The sequence below is a fragment of the Mustela lutreola genome, chromosome 11, assembly GCF_030435805.1.
Source record: "Mustela lutreola isolate mMusLut2 chromosome 11, mMusLut2.pri, whole genome shotgun sequence".
NCBI lineage: Eukaryota > Metazoa > Chordata > Mammalia > Carnivora > Mustelidae > Mustela > Mustela lutreola.
This window is the reverse complement of record NC_081300.1, coordinates 79,148,831-79,166,224: the sequence shown is the minus strand read 5'-3', so window position 1 is coordinate 79,166,224 and position 17,394 is coordinate 79,148,831.

The window sequence follows — 17,394 nt, the reverse complement described above, 5'->3', positions numbered from 1 at the left end:
GGTCATGATTTCAGGGTCCTGGGATGGAGCCCCACATCGGGCTCTCTGCTCAGCGGGGAGCCTGCTTCCCCCCTCTCTCTCTACCTACCTCTCTACCTACTTGTGATCTGTCAGAAAAATGCGTAAATCAGATCTTTAAAAAAAGAATTAGTAGATGTGAAATACATCGAGGGTATGGGGGAAAGAAAACGATTTCACCTGATCTGACTAGTAAGTGGTTGAAGCCTGAATTAAAGTGCTATAAAAAGAGTAAAGACCTGGGAATTCTATGGGGAAAAATCCCTAGAAAAACAGCAGTAATAACTGGCTGCTCTTTATTGATCCAGATGCTGCGGTAGGCAAAGAAGAGCTGGTTTTATTCAGAGGATGATCTCCATTTGTCTTCCTGATCTGGCATTTCCTGCAAGCCAGGTATGGGGCTCTGCTCTAGAGCTGCAAATGCTGGGGGGCCCTCACTGTCCCTTTTCTCTTCTCAGGGGGACAACGGGCATGTCCATGGTGCAGTGGGACAGGCTTTACCACAGGGAGATAAAAGACTGCCAAGGGTAGGTTGGAGCTGGGAAAAGCCACTTAGGAACAGATTTTCATTGGAGGTGATAGACAAGGGCAAAGCGGAGAATGAGGATGAGTGTGTCAAGTTTCAAAGTGCCAGGAGGCAGCACAGTGCATTTGGGAAACTACAGCAAGTTCAGGACAACCGACAACTGATCTGGCAGCATCACCTGGGGATGGAGGCTGAGCCCCGGGGTTAACACTGGGCTTGAGATGGTTTGTATACTATGCCGAGGAGGTGAGGTACTACACTGTGGGGGCACAGGGAGCTACCGGAGGATTTCAAATATCAGAATCGTAACCATAATAGAGTATTTAATTGCATCCTAGCTTTCATCACGTGTAAGATGTACTATAGTTTATGTTCGACTAAGAAAGAGAAATGCTGTCAGTTAAACTAGGATATGTCATCAAGTGCAAGGTGAGTGCCACCTTAAAAGATATTAAAATGGGGGGGGTGGACACATCTTAGAACAAGTAAATTGTGGTACTAGAATAATTAAGAAAGGTCGAACACTTGGATCAACAAAAAAAGTGATTATTGCTTACCATGTGACCCAAACTATATTAAGTCTTAGAACAAAAGACGTTCTTATCTTGATGCCCCGCAGCTGTTAGCTCCCAAGGTAAAGAGGGCAGTAGGCAACGACCAGCAGGCCTCAAGTGCCATGTGCAGACTCTAAGAGCAACTGCCTTTGAGAGAGGAAACGGTAGAGAGTGGGCTTTCGGAGGTAGAGTATTACTAGCTGGGAAAGTAGGAAAATTGACACAGAATCGGGATTGATGCCACTACAGGACAGAGATGGTGAAACGTCCCTTCTCAGAGATCTTGAGGCTCCTCAGAAATGTATTTTTCATTTTGGACAGAACATTCAGGATAAATATGATCTGTTCGAGTTCCTGGTTCTCTCATCAGGACTGTTTCTTAGGCTTCACTGGCACAAGAAAAGGGTTTTGATGGTCCAGGGTAAATCCTGACCAAAGCAAAGCACGGTATCTATGAAAAACTAACCACTCAGAAGAGAACAACAGATAAAAAGCCAGGCCGACCTGACCCTGCAAAATAGGTAAGGTTGGTCCGGCAACAGGTGTAGAGGGGAAGTGCCCATCTCCTGCTAGAAGAGCTAGAGAAGACCCCTTCCGGAGAGACCACCAGGAGAGGAGAGCAGAAGGTGCTGATGAGGAAGAATATTTTAATCAGCAGAGAAGGTCAAAATGACAAAGTTCCAGGATCAGTGTAAACATATGGGATGAAAAAATAAAAAAGAAAAGAAAAGATCATTTTAAAATGAGTTTTTTTTTTTAAAAGGACTTGTGTAAACAAAAGTCCTTTTTAAGAGACAGTTGGCTGTTTAAAGCAGAAGTACAACTCACTGAGAGAATCACCGCACTATTTATTTGGGTAGAAAGGACCTGGAATGTAGAAAGGCCCATTCTGCAGAGGAAAAAAATAGAATCACTAACAGGCCTCGTGCCTTGCACAGCCAGTGGCTAGAATCCCTGCCTCATGAGACCCTGTGCTAGAAGGCCGCTAGAACCATCTACAACTATGGTAGTCTTTCTTGGAAGGCAACAAGTGTTTGCCCAGTTAAGAGCAGAGTAACAATCAGTCACGTATTTGGTGATAATATTTATCGATATCTTTAAAAGCCGTGTCAAGTTTCTTTTTGAGTAACCCTCACCCCACCCTTAGAGAAATTTATCTGAGGTTCACCTCTTTGAAATACCTCATTGTAGTTCCACATTTACCATATCCAAAAAACAAACAAACAAACAAAAAACCATTTTCTTAACAAAGTGTTCAGAAGGGGGCGCCACTGAAAACAATTAGAGCTTTCCCTGCCAGGACAATTTTGTTGCAGAAACAGCTGAAAGCAATCAGGTCAGACAGAGCCAAGGGCTGGAGGGATTTTTAAATGACAAAAACCGATCCAAATCAAACCAAAACAAAAATCAAACCCAATGGCCAGGATTTCAAGTTTGCTACTAAAGGTGTGACATTCTCCTAAGACATGCGAGTGACTTGATCAATATATTTATATATTTATATTTGAAGAAGAAGGAACTATTTGATGCAGCAAATCCACGTTGATTAAAATATACCAGATATGGGGGCTCCTGGGTGGCTCAGTGGTTTAGGCCTCTGCCTTCGGCTCAGGTCATGATTTCAGGGTCCTGGGATGGAGCCCCACATCGGGCTCTCTGCTCAGCGGGGAGCCTGCTTCCCCCCTCTCTCTCTACCTACCTCTCTACCTACTTGTGATCTGTCAGAAAAATGCGTAAATCAGATCTTTAAAAAAAGAATTAGTAGATGTGAAATACATCGAGGGTATGGGGGAAGGAAAACGATTTCACCTGATCTGACTAGGAAGTGGTTGAAGCCTGAATTAAAGTGCTATAAAAAGAGTAAAGACCTGGGAATTCTATGGGGAAAAATCCCTAGAAAAACAGCAGTAATAACTGGCTGCTCTTTATTGATCCAGATGCTGCGGTAGGCAAAGAAGAGCTGGTTTTATTCAGAGGATGATCTCCATTTGTCTTCCTGATCTGGCATTTCCTGCAAGCCAGGTATGGGGCTCTGCTCTAGAGCTGCAAATGCTGGGGGGCCCTCACTGTCCCTTTTCTCTTCTCAGGGGGACAACGGGCATGTCCATGGTGCAGTGGGACAGGCTTTACCACAGGGAGATAAAAGACTGCCAAGGGTAGGTTGGAGCTGGGAAAAGCCACTTAGGAACAGATTTTCATTGGAGGTGATAGACAAGGGCAAAGCGGAGAATGAGGATGAGTGTGTCAAGTTTCAAAGTGCCAGGAGGCAGCACAGTGCATTTGGGAAACTACAGCAAGTTCAGGACAACCGACAACTGATCTGGCAGCATCACCTGGGGATGGAGGCTGAGCCCCGGGGTTAACACTGGGCTTGAGATGGTTTGTATACTATGCCGAGGAGGTGAGGTACTACACTGTGGGGGCACAGGGAGCTACCGGAGGATTTCAAATATCAGAATCGTAACCATAATAGAGTATTTAATTGCATCCTAGCTTTCATCACGTGTAAGATGTACTATAGTTTATGTTCGACTAAGAAAGAGAAATGCTGTCAGTTAAACTAGGATATGTCATCAAGTGCAAGGTGAGTGCCACCTTAAAAGATATTAAAATGGGGGGGGTGGACACATCTTAGAACAAGTAAATTGTGGTACTAGAATAATTAAGAAAGGTCGAACACTTGGATCAACAAAAAAAGTGATTATTGCTTACCATGTGACCCAAACTATATTAAGTCTTAGAACAAAAGACGTTCTTATCTTGATGCCCCGCAGCTGTTAGCTCCCAAGGTAAAGAGGGCAGTAGGCAACGACCAGCAGGCCTCAAGTGCCATGTGCAGACTCTAAGAGCAACTGCCTTTGAGAGAGGAAACGGTAGAGAGTGGGCTTTCGGAGGTAGAGAATTACTAGCTGGGAAAGTAGGAAAATTGACACAGAATCGGGATTGATGCAACTACATGACAGAGTTGGTGAAACGTCCCTTCTCAGAGATCTTGAGGCTCCTCAGAAATGTATTTTTCATTTTGGACAGAACATTCAGGATAAATATGATCTGTTCGAGTTCCTGGTTCTCTCATCAGGACTGTTTCTTAGGCTTCACTGGCACAAGAAAAGGGTTTTGATGGTCCAGGGTAAATCCTGACCAAAGCAAAGCACGGTATCTATGAAAAACTAACCACTCAGAAGAGAACGACAGATAAAAAGCCAGGCCGACCTGACCCTGCAAAATAGGTAAGGTTGGTCCGGCAACAGGTGTAGAGGGGAAGTGCCCATCTCCTGCTAGAAGAGCTAGAGAAGACCCCTTCCGGAGAGACCACCAGGAGAGGAGAGCAGAAGGTGCTGATGAGGAAGAATATTTTAATCAGCAGAGAAGGTCAAAATGACAAAGTTCCAGGATCAGTGTAAACATATGGGATGAAAAAATAAAAAAGAAAAGAAAAGATCATTTTAAAATGAGTTTTTTTTTTTAAAAGGACTTGTGTAAACAAAAGTCCTTTTTAAGAGACAGTTGGCTGTTTAAAGCAGAAGTACAACTCACTGAGAGAATCACCGCACTATTTATTTGGGTAGAAAGGACCTGGAATGTAGAAAGGCCCATTCTGCAGAGGAAAAAAATAGAATCACTAACAGGCCTCGTGCCTTGCACAGCCAGTGGCTAGAATCCCTGCCTCATGAGACCCTGTGCTAGAAGGCCGCTAGAACCATCTACAACTATGGTAGTCTTTCTTGGAAGGCAACAAGTGTTTGCCCAGTTAAGAGCAGAGTAACAATCAGTCACGTATTTGGTGATAATGTTTATCGATATCTTTAAAAGCCGTGTCAAGTTTCTTTTTGAGTAACCCTCACCCCACCCTTAGAGAAATTTATCTGAGGTTCACCTCTTTGAAATACCTCATTGTAGTTCCACATTTACCATATCCAAAAAACAAACAAACAAACAAAAAACCATTTTCTTAACAAAGTGTTCAGAAGGGGGCGCCACTGAAAACAATTAGAGCTTTCCCTGCCAGGACAATTTTGTTGCAGAAACAGCTGAAAGCAATCAGGTCAGACAGAGCCAAGGGCTGGAGGGATTTTTAAATGACAAAAACCGATCCAAATCAAACCAAAACAAAAATCAAACCCAATGGCCAGGATTTCAAGTTTGCTACTAAAGGTGTGACATTCTCCTAAGACATGCGAGTGACTTGATCAATATATTTATATATTTATATTTGAAGAAGAAGGAACTATTTGATGCAGCAAATCCACGTTGATTAAAATATACCAGATATGGGGGCTCCTGGGTGGCTCAGTGGTTTAGGCCTCTGCCTTCGGCTCAGGTCATGATTTCAGGGTCCTGGGATGGAGCCCCACATCGGGCTCTCTGCTCAGCGGGGAGCCTGCTTCCCCCCTCTCTCTCTACCTACCTCTCTACCTACTTGTGATCTGTCAGAAAAATGCGTAAATCAGATCTTTAAAAAAAGAATTAGTAGATGTGAAATACATCGAGGGTATGGGGGAAGGAAAACGATTGCACCTGATCTGACTAGGAAGTGGTTGAAGCCTGAATTAAAGTGCTATAAAAAGAGTAAAGACCTGGGAATTCTATGGGGAAAAATCCCTAGAAAAACAGCAGTAATAACTGGCTGCTCTTTATTGATCCAGATGCTGCGGTAGGCAAAGAAGAGCTGGTTTTATTCAGAGGATGATCTCCATTTGTCTTCCTGATCTGGCATTTCCTGCAAGCCAGGTATGGGGCTCTGCTCTAGAGCTGCAAATGCTGGGGGGCCCTCACTGTCCCTTTTCTCTTCTCAGGGGGACAACGGGCATGTCCATGGTGCAGTGGGACAGGCTTTACCACAGGGAGATAAAAGACTGCCAAGGGTAGGTTGGAGCTGGGAAAAGCCACTTAGGAACAGATTTTCATTGGAGGTGATAGACAAGGGCAAAGCGGAGAATGAGGATGAGTGTGTCAAGTTTCAAAGTGCCAGGAGGCAGCACAGTGCATTTGGGAAACTACAGCAAGTTCAGGACAACCGACAACTGATCTGGCAGCATCACCTGGGGATGGAGGCTGAGCCCCGGGGTTAACACTGGGCTTGAGATGGTTTGTATACGATGCCGAGGAGGTGAGGTACTACACTGTGGGGGCACAGGGAGCTACCGGAGGATTTCAAATATCAGAATCGTAACCATAATAGAGTATTTAATTGCATCCTAGCTTTCATCACGTGTAAGATGTACTATAGTTTATGTTCGACTAAGAAAGAGAAATGCTGTCAGTTAAACTAGGATATGTCATCAAGTGCAAGGTGAGTGCCACCTTAAAAGATATTAAAATGGGGGGGGTGGACACATCTTAGAACAAGTAAATTGTGGTACTAGAATAATTAAGAAAGGTCGAACACTTGGATCAACAAAAAAAGTGATTATTGCTTACCATGTGACCCAAACTATATTAAGTCTTAGAACAAAAGACGTTCTTATCTTGATGCCCCGCAGCTGTTAGCTCCCAAGGTAAAGAGGGCAGTAGGCAACGACCAGCAGGCCTCAAGTGCCATGTGCAGACTCTAAGAGCAACTGCCTTTGAGAGAGGAAACGGTAGAGAGTGGGCTTTCGGAGGTAGAGAATTACTAGCTGGGAAAGTAGGAAAATTGACACAGAATCGGGATTGATGCAACTACATGACAGAGTTGGTGAAACGTCCCTTCTCAGAGATCTTGAGGCTCCTCAGAAATGTATTTTTCATTTTGGACAGAACATTCAGGATAAATATGATCTGTTCGAGTTCCTGGTTCTCTCATCAGGACTGTTTCTTAGGCTTCACTGGCACAAGAAAAGGGTTTTGATGGTCCAGGGTAAATCCTGACCAAAGCAAAGCACGGTATCTATGAAAAACTAACCACTCAGAAGAGAACGACAGATAAAAAGCCAGGCCGACCTGACCCTGCAAAATAGGTAAGGTTGGTCCGGCAACAGGTGTAGAGGGGAAGTGCCCATCTCCTGCTAGAAGAGCTAGAGAAGACCCCTTCCGGAGAGACCACCAGGAGAGGAGAGCAGAAGGTGCTGATGAGGAAGAATATTTTAATCAGCAGAGAAGGTCAAAATGACAAAGTTCCAGGATCAGTGTAAACATATGGGATGAAAAAATAAAAAAGAAAAGAAAAGATCATTTTAAAATGAGTTTTTTTTTTAAAAGGATTTGTGTAAACAAAAGTCCTTTTTAAGAGACAGTTGGCTGTTTAAAGCAGAAGTACAACTCACTGAGAGAATCACCGCACTATTTATTTGGGTAGAAAGGACCTGGAATGTAGAAAGGCCCATTCTGCAGAGGAAAAAAATAGAATCACTAACAGGCCTCGTGCCTAGCACAGCCAGTGGCTAGAATCCCTGCCTCATGAGACCCTGTGCTAGAAGGCCGCTAGAACCATCTACAACTATGGTAGTCTTTCTTGGAAGGCAACAAGTGTTTGCCCAGTTAAGAGCAGAGTAACAATCAGTCACGTATTTGGTGATAATGTTTATCGATATCTTTAAAAGCCGTGTCAAGTTTCTTTTTGAGTAACCCTCACCCCACCCTTAGAGAAATTTATCTGAGGTTCACCTCTTTGAAATACCTCATTGTAGTTCCACATTTACCATATCCAAAAAACAAACAAACAAACAAAAAACCATTTTCTTAACAAAGTGTTCAGAAGGGGGCGCCACTGAAAACAATTAGAGCTTTCCCTGCCAGGACAATTTTGTTGCAGAAACAGCTGAAAGCAATCAGGTCAGACAGAGCCAAGGGCTGGAGGGATTTTTAAATGACAAAAACCGATCCAAATCAAACCAAAACAAAAATCAAACCCAATGGCCAGGATTTCAAGTTTGCTACTAAAGGTGTGACATTCTCCTAAGACATGCGAGTGACTTGATCAATATATTTATATATTTATATTTGAAGAAGAAGGAACTATTTGATGCAGCAAATCCACGTTGATTAAAATATACCAGATATGGGGGCTCCTGGGTGGCTCAGTGGTTTAGGCCTCTGCCTTCGGCTCAGGTCATGATTTCAGGGTCCTGGGATGGAGCCCCACATCGGGCTCTCTGCTCAGCGGGGAGCCTGCTTCCCCCCTCTCTCTCTGCCTACCTCTCTACCTACTTGTGATCTGTCAGAAAAATGCGTAAATCAGATCTTTAAAAAAAGAATTAGTAGATGTGAAATACATCGAGGGTATGGGGGAAGGAAAACGATTGCACCTGATCTGACTAGGAAGTGGTTGAAGCCTGAATTAAAGTGCTATAAAAAGAGTAAAGACCTGGGAATTCTATGGGGAAAAATCCCTAGAAAAACAGCAGTAATAACTGGCTGCTCTTTATTGATCCAGATGCTGCGGTAGGCAAAGAAGAGCTGGTTTTATTCAGAGGATGATCTCCATTTGTCTTCCTGATCTGGCATTTCCTGCAAGCCAGGTATGGGGCTCTGCTCTAGAGCTGCAAATGCTGGGGGGCCCTCACTGTCCCTTTTCTCTTCTCAGGGGGACAACGGGCATGTCCATGGTGCAGTGGGACAGGCTTTACCACAGGGAGATAAAAGACTGCCAAGGGTAGGTTGGAGCTGGGAAAAGCCACTTAGGAACAGATTTTCATTGGAGGTGATAGACAAGGGCAAAGCGAAGAATGAGGATGAGTGTGTCAAGTTTCAAAGTGCCAGGAGGCAGCACAGTGCATTTGGGAAACTACAGCAAGTTCATGACAACCGACAACTGATCTGGCAGCATCACCTGGGGATGGAGGCTGAGCCCCGGGGTTAACACTGGGCTTGAGATGGTTTGTATACTATGCCGAGGAGGTGAGGTACTACACTGTGGGGGCACAGGGAGCTACCGGAGGATTTCAAATATCAGAATCGTAACCATAATAGAGTATTTAATTGCATCCTAGCTTTCATCACGTGTAAGATGTACTAGAGTTTATGTTCGACTAAGAAAGAGAAATGCTGTCAGTTAAACTAGGATATGTCATCAAGTGCAAGGTGAGTGCCACCTTAAAAGATATTAAAATGGCGGGGGGGTGGACACATCTTAGAACAAGTAAATTGTGGTACTAGAATAATTAAGAAAGGTCGAACACTTGGATCAACAAAAAAAGTGATTAATGCTTACCATGTGACCCAATCTATATTAAGTCTAAGAACAAAAGACGTTCTTATCTTGATGCCCCGCAGCTGTTAGCCCCAAGGTACAGAGGGCAGTAGGCAACGACCAGCAGGCCTCAAGTGCCATGTGCAGACTCTAAGAGCAACTGCCTTTGAGAGAGGAAACGGTAGAGAGTGGGCTTTCGGAGGTAGAGTATTACTAGCTGGGAAAGTAGGAAAATTGACACAGAATCGGGATTGATGCCACTACAGGACAGAGATGGTGAAACGTCCCTTCTCAGAGATCTTGAGGCTCCTCAGAAATGTATTTTTCATTTTGGACAGAACATTCAGGATAAATATGATCTGTTCGAGTTCCTGGTTCTCTCATCAGGACTGTTTCTTAGGCTTCACTGGCACAAGAAAAGGGTTTTGATGGTCCAGGGTAAATCCTGACCAAAGCAAAGCACTGTATCTATGAAAAACTAACCACTCAGAAGAGAACGACAGATAAAAAGCCAGGCCGACCTGACCCTGCAAAATAGGTAAGGTTGGTCCGGCAACAGGGGTAGAGGGGAAGTGCCCATCTCCTGCTAGAAGAGCTAGAGAAGACCCCTTCCGGAGAGACCACCAGGAGAGGAGAGCAGAAGGTGCTGATGAGGAAGAATATTTTAATCAGCAGAGAAGGTCAAAATGACAAAGTTCCAGGATCAGTGTAAACATATGGGATGAAAAAATAAAAAAGAAAAGAAAAGATCATTTTAAAATGACTTTTTTTTTTTAAAAGGACTTGTGTAAACAAAAGTCCTTTTTAAGAGACAGTTGGCTGTTTAAAGCAGAAGTACAACTCACTGAGAGAATCACCGCACTATTTATTTGGGTAGAAAGGACCTGGAATGTAGAAAGGCCCATTCTGCAGAGGAAAAAAATAGAATCACTAACAGGCCTCGTGCCTTGCACAGCCAGTGGCTAGAATCCCTGCCTCATGAGACCCTGTGCTAGAAGTCCGCTAGAACCATCTACAACTATGGTAGTCTTTCTTGGAAGGCAACAAGTGTTTGCCCAGTTAAGAGCAGAGTAACAATCAGTCACGTATTTGGTGATAATGTTTATCGATATCTTTAAAAGCCGTGTCAAGTTTCTTTTTGAGTAACCCTCACCCCACCCTTAGAGAAATTTATCTGAGGTTCACCTCTTTGAAATACCTCATTGTAGTTCCACATTTACCATATCCAAAGAACAAACAAACAAACAAAAAACCATTTTCTTAACAAAGAGTTCAGATGGGGGCGCCACTGAAAACAATTAGAGCTTTCCCTGCCAGGACAATTTTGTTGCAGAAACAGCTGAAAGCAATCAGGTCAGACAGAGCCAAGGGCTGGAGGGATTTTTAAATGACAAAAACCGATCCAAATCAAACCAAAACAAAAATCAAACCCAATGGCCAGGATTTCAAGTTTGCTACTAAAGGTGTGACATTCTCCTAAGACATGCGAGTGACTTGATCAATATATTTATATATTTATATTTGAAGAAGAAGGAACTATTTGATGCAGCAAATCCACGTTGATTAAAATATACCAGATATGGGGGCTCCTGGGTGGCTCAGTGGTTTAGGCCTCTGCCTTCGGCTCAGGTCATGATTTCAGGGTCCTGGGATGGAGCCCCACATCGGGCTCTCTGCTCAGCGGGGAGCCTGCTTCCCCCCTCTCTCTCTACCTACCTCTCTACCTACTTGTGATCTGTCAGAAAAATGCGTAAATCAGATCTTTAAAAAAAGAATTAGTAGATGTGAAATACATCGAGGGTATGGGGGAAGGAAAACGATTTCACCTGATCTGACTAGGAAGTGGTTGAAGCCTGAATTAAAGTGCTATAAAAAGAGTAAAGACCTGGGAATTCTATGGGGAAAAATCCCTAGAAAAACAGCAGTAATAACTGGCTGCTCTTTATTGATCCAGATGCTGCGGTAGGCAAAGAAGAGCTGGTTTTATTCAGAGGATGATCTCCATTTGTCTTCCTGATCTGGCATTTCCTGCAAGCCAGGTATGGGGCTCTGCTCTAGAGCTGCAAATGCTGGGGGGCCCTCACTGTCCCTTTTCTCTTCTCAGGGGGACAACGGGCATGTCCATGGTGCAGTGGGACAGGCTTTACCACAGGGAGATAAAAGACTGCCAAGGGTAGGTTGGAGCTGGGAAAAGCCACTTAGGAACAGATTTTCATTGGAGGTGATAGACAAGGGCAAAGCGGAGAATGAGGATGAGTGTGTCAAGTTTCAAAGTGCCAGGAGGCAGCACAGTGCATTTGGGAAACTACAGCAAGTTCAGGACAACCGACAACTGATCTGGCAGCATCACCTGGGGATGGAGGCTGAGCCCCGGGGTTAACACTGGGCTTGAGATGGTTTGTATACTATGCCGAGGAGGTGAGGTACTACACTGTGGGGGCACAGGGAGCTACCGGAGGATTTCAAATATCAGAATCGTAACCATAATAGAGTATTTAATTGCATCCTAGCTTTCATCACGTGTAAGATGTACTATAGTTTATGTTCGACTAAGAAAGAGAAATGCTGTCAGTTAAACTAGGATATGTCATCAAGTGCAAGGTGAGTGCCACCTTAAAAGATATTAAAATGGGGGGGGTGGACACATCTTAGAACAAGTAAATTGTGGTACTAGAATAATTAAGAAAGGTCGAACACTTGGATCAACAAAAAAAGTGATTATTGCTTACCATGTGACCCAAACTATATTAAGTCTTAGAACAAAAGACGTTCTTATCTTGATGCCCCGCAGCTGTTAGCTCCCAAGGTAAAGAGGGCAGTAGGCAACGACCAGCAGGCCTCAAGTGCCATGTGCAGACTCTAAGAGCAACTGCCTTTGAGAGAGGAAACGGTAGAGAGTGGGCTTTCGGAGGTAGAGAATTACTAGCTGGGAAAGTAGGAAAATTGACACAGAATCGGGATTGATGCAACTACATGACAGAGTTGGTGAAACGTCCCTTCTCAGAGATCTTGAGGCTCCTCAGAAATGTATTTTTCATTTTGGACAGAACATTCAGGATAAATATGATCTGTTCGAGTTCCTGGTTCTCTCATCAGGACTGTTTCTTAGGCTTCACTGGCACAAGAAAAGGGTTTTGATGGTCCAGGGTAAATCCTGACCAAAGCAAAGCACGGTATCTATGAAAAACTAACCACTCAGAAGAGAACGACAGATAAAAAGCCAGGCCGACCTGACCCTGCAAAATAGGTAAGGTTGGTCCGGCAACAGGTGTAGAGGGGAAGTGCCCATCTCCTGCTAGAAGAGCTAGAGAAGACCCCTTCCGGAGAGACCACCAGGAGAGGAGAGCAGAAGGTGCTGATGAGGAAGAATATTTTAATCAGCAGAGAAGGTCAAAATGACAAAGTTCCAGGATCAGTGTAAACATATGGGATGAAAAAATAAAAAAGAAAAGAAAAGATCATTTTAAAATGAGTTTTTTTTTTAAAAGGACTTGTGTAAACAAAAGTCCTTTTTAAGAGACAGTTGGCTGTTTAAAGCAGAAGTACAACTCACTGAGAGAATCACCGCACTATTTATTTGGGTAGAAAGGACCTGGAATGTAGAAAGGCCCATTCTGCAGAGGAAAAAAATAGAATCACTAACAGGCCTCGTGCCTAGCACAGCCAGTGGCTAGAATCCCTGCCTCATGAGACCCTGTGCTAGAAGGCCGCTAGAACCATCTACAACTATGGTAGTCTTTCTTGGAAGGCAACAAGTGTTTGCCCAGTTAAGAGCAGAGTAACAATCAGTCACGTATTTGGTGATAATGTTTATCGATATCTTTAAAAGCCGTGTCAAGTTTCTTTTTGAGTAACCCTCACCCCACCCTTAGAGAAATTTATCTGAGGTTCACCTCTTTGAAATACCTCATTGTAGTTCCACATTTACCATATCCAAAAAACAAACAAACAAACAAAAAACCATTTTCTTAACAAAGTGTTCAGAAGGGGGCGCCACTGAAAACAATTAGAGCTTTCCCTGCCAGGACAATTTTGTTGCAGAAACAGCTGAAAGCAATCAGGTCAGACAGAGCCAAGGGCTGGAGGGATTTTTAAATGACAAAAACCGATCCAAATCAAACCAAAACAAAAATCAAACCCAATGGCCAGGATTTCAAGTTTGCTACTAAAGGTGTGACATTCTCCTAAGACATGCGAGTGACTTGATCAATATATTTATATATTTATATTTGAAGAAGAAGGAACTATTTGATGCAGCAAATCCACGTTGATTAAAATATACCAGATATGGGGGCTCCTGGGTGGCTCAGTGGTTTAGGCCTCTGCCTTCGGCTCAGGTCATGATTTCAGGGTCCTGGGATGGAGCCCCACATCGGGCTCTCTGCTCAGCGGGGAGCCTGCTTCCCCCCTCTCTCTCTGCCTACCTCTCTACCTACTTGTGATCTGTCAGAAAAATGCGTAAATCAGATCTTTAAAAAAAGAATTAGTAGATGTGAAATACATCGAGGGTATGGGGGAAGGAAAACGATTTCACCTGATCTGACTAGGAAGTGGTTGAAGCCTGAATTAAAGTGCTATAAAAAGAGTAAAGACCTGGGAATTCTATGGGGAAAAATCCCTAGAAAAACAGCAGTAATAACTGGCTGCTCTTTATTGATCCAGATGCTGCGGTAGGCAAAGAAGAGCTGGTTTTATTCAGAGGATGATCTCCATTTGTCTTCCTGATCTGGCATTTCCTGCAAGCCAGGTATGGGGCTCTGCTCTAGAGCTGCAAATGCTGGGGGGCCCTCACTGTCCCTTTTCTCTTCTCAGGGGGACAACGGGCATGTCCATGGTGCAGTGGGACAGGCTTTACCACAGGGAGATAAAAGACTGCCAAGGGTAGGTTGGAGCTGGGAAAAGCCACTTAGGAACAGATTTTCATTGGAGGTGATAGACAAGGGCAAAGCGGAGAATGAGGATGAGTGTGTCAAGTTTCAAAGTGCCAGGAGGCAGCACAGTGCATTTGGGAAACTACAGCAAGTTCAGGACAACCGACAACTGATCTGGCAGCATCACCTGGGGATGGAGGCTGAGCCCCGGGGTTAACACTGGGCTTGAGATGGTTTGTATACTATGCCGAGGAGGTGAGGTACTACACTGTGGGGGCACAGGGAGCTACCGGAGGATTTCAAATATCAGAATCGTAACCATAATAGAGTATTTAATTGCATCCTAGCTTTCATCACGTGTAAGATGTACTATAGTTTATGTTCGACTAAGAAAGAGAAATGCTGTCAGTTAAACTAGGATATGTCATCAAGTGCAAGGTGAGTGCCACCTTAAAAGATATTAAAATGGGGGGGGTGGACACATCTTAGAACAAGTAAATTGTGGTACTAGAATAATTAAGAAAGGTCGAACACTTGGATCAACAAAAAAAGTGATTATTGCTTACCATGTGACCCAAACTATATTAAGTCTTAGAACAAAAGACGTTCTTATCTTGATGCCCCGCAGCTGTTAGCTCCCAAGGTAAAGAGGGCAGTAGGCAACGACCAGCAGGCCTCAAGTGCCATGTGCAGACTCTAAGAGCAACTGCCTTTGAGAGAGGAAACGGTAGAGAGTGGGCTTTCGGAGGTAGAGAATTACTAGCTGGGAAAGTAGGAAAATTGACACAGAATCGGGATTGATGCAACTACATGACAGAGTTGGTGAAACGTCCCTTCTCAGAGATCTTGAGGCTCCTCAGAAATGTATTTTTCATTTTGGACAGAACATTCAGGATAAATATGATCTGTTCGAGTTCCTGGTTCTCTCATCAGGACTGTTTCTTAGGCTTCACTGGCACAAGAAAAGGGTTTTGATGGTCCAGGGTAAATCCTGACCAAAGCAAAGCACGGTATCTATGAAAAACTAACCACTCAGAAGAGAACGACAGATAAAAAGCCAGGCCGACCTGACCCTGCAAAATAGGTAAGGTTGGTCCGGCAACAGGTGTAGAGGGGAAGTGCCCATCTCCTGCTAGAAGAGCTAGAGAAGACCCCTTCCGGAGAGACCACCAGGAGAGGAGAGCAGAAGGTGCTGATGAGGAAGAATATTTTAATCAGCAGAGAAGGTCAAAATGACAAAGTTCCAGGATCAGTGTAAACATATGGGATGAAAAAATAAAAAAGAAAAGAAAAGATCATTTTAAAATGAGTTTTTTTTTTAAAAGGATTTGTGTAAACAAAAGTCCTTTTTAAGAGACAGTTGGCTGTTTAAAGCAGAAGTACAACTCACTGAGAGAATCACCGCACTATTTATTTGGGTAGAAAGGACCTGGAATATAGAAAGGCCCATTCTGCAGAGGAAAAAAATAGAATCACTAACAGGCCTCGTGCCTAGCACAGCCAGTGGCTAGAATCCCTGCCTCATGAGACCCTGTGCTAGAAGGCCGCTAGAACCATCTACAACTATGGTAGTCTTTCTTGGAAGGCAACAAGTGTTTGCCCAGTTAAGAGCAGAGTAACAATCAGTCACGTATTTGGTGATAATGTTTATCGATATCTTTAAAAGCCGTGTCAAGTTTCTTTTTGAGTAACCCTCACCCCACCCTTAGAGAAATTTATCTGAGGTTCACCTCTTTGAAATACCTCATTGTAGTTCCACATTTACCATATCCAAAAAACAAACAAACAAACAAAAAACCATTTTCTTAACAAAGTGTTCAGAAGGGGGCGCCACTGAAAACAATTAGAGCTTTCCCTGCCAGGACAATTTTGTTGCAGAAACAGCTGAAAGCAATCAGGTCAGACAGAGCCAAGGGCTGGAGGGATTTTTAAATGACAAAAACCGATCCAAATCAAACCAAAACAAAAATCAAACCCAATGGCCAGGATTTCAAGTTTGCTACTAAAGGTGTGACATTCTCCTAAGACATGCGAGTGACTTGATCAATATATTTATATATTTATATTTGAAGAAGAAGGAACTATTTGATGCAGCAAATCCACGTTGATTAAAATATACCAGATATGGGGGCTCCTGGGTGGCTCAGTGGTTTAGGCCTCTGCCTTCGGCTCAGGTCATGATTTCAGGGTCCTGGGATGGAGCCCCACATCGGGCTCTCTGCTCAGCGGGGAGCCTGCTTCCCCCCTCTCTCTCTGCCTACCTCTCTACCTACTTGTGATCTGTCAGAAAACTGCGTAAATCAGATCTTTAAAAAAAGAATTAGTAGATGTGAAATACATCGAGGGTATGGGGGAAGGAAAACGATTTCACCTGATCTGACTAGGAAGTGGTTGAAGCCTGAATTAAAGTGCTATAAAAAGAGTAAAGACCTGGGAATTCTATGGGGAAAAATCCCTAGAAAAACAGCAGTAATAACTGGCTGCTCTTTATTGATCCAGATGCTGCGGTAGGCAAAGAAGAGCTGGTTTTATTCAGAGGATGATCTCCATTTGTCTTCCTGATCTGGCATTTCCTGCAAGCCAGGTATGGGGCTCTGCTCTAGAGCTGCAAATGCTGGGGGGCCCTCACTGTCCCTTTTCTCTTCTCAGGGGGACAACGGGCATGTCCATGGTGCAGTGGGACAGGCTTTACCACAGGGAGATAAAAGACTGCCAAGGGTAGGTTGGAGCTGGGAAAAGCCACTTAGGAACAGATTTTCATTGGAGGTGATAGACAAGGGCAAAGCGAAGAATGAGGATGAGTGTGTCAAGTTTCAAAGTGCCAGGAGGCAGAACAGTGCATTTGGGAAACTACAGCAAGTTCATGACAACCGACAACTGATCTGGCAGCATCACCTGGGGATGGAGGCTGAGCCCCGGGGTTAACACTGGGCTTGAGATGGTTTGTATACGATGCCGAGGAGGTGAGGTACTACACTGTGGGGGCACAGGGAGCTACCGGAGGATTTCAAATATCAGAATCGTAACCATAATAGAGTATTTAATTGCATCCTAGCTTTCATCACGTGTAAGATGTACTATAGTTTATGTTCGACTAAGAAAGAGAAATGCTGTCAGTTAAACTAGGATATGTCATCAAGTGCAAGGTGAGTGCCACCTTAAAAGATATTAAAATGGGGGGGGTGGACACATCTTAGAACAAGTAAATTGTGGTACTAGAATAATTAAGAAAGGTCGAACACTTGGATCAACAAAAAAAGTGATTATTGCTTACCATGTGACCCAAACTATATTAAGTCTTAGAACAAAAGACGT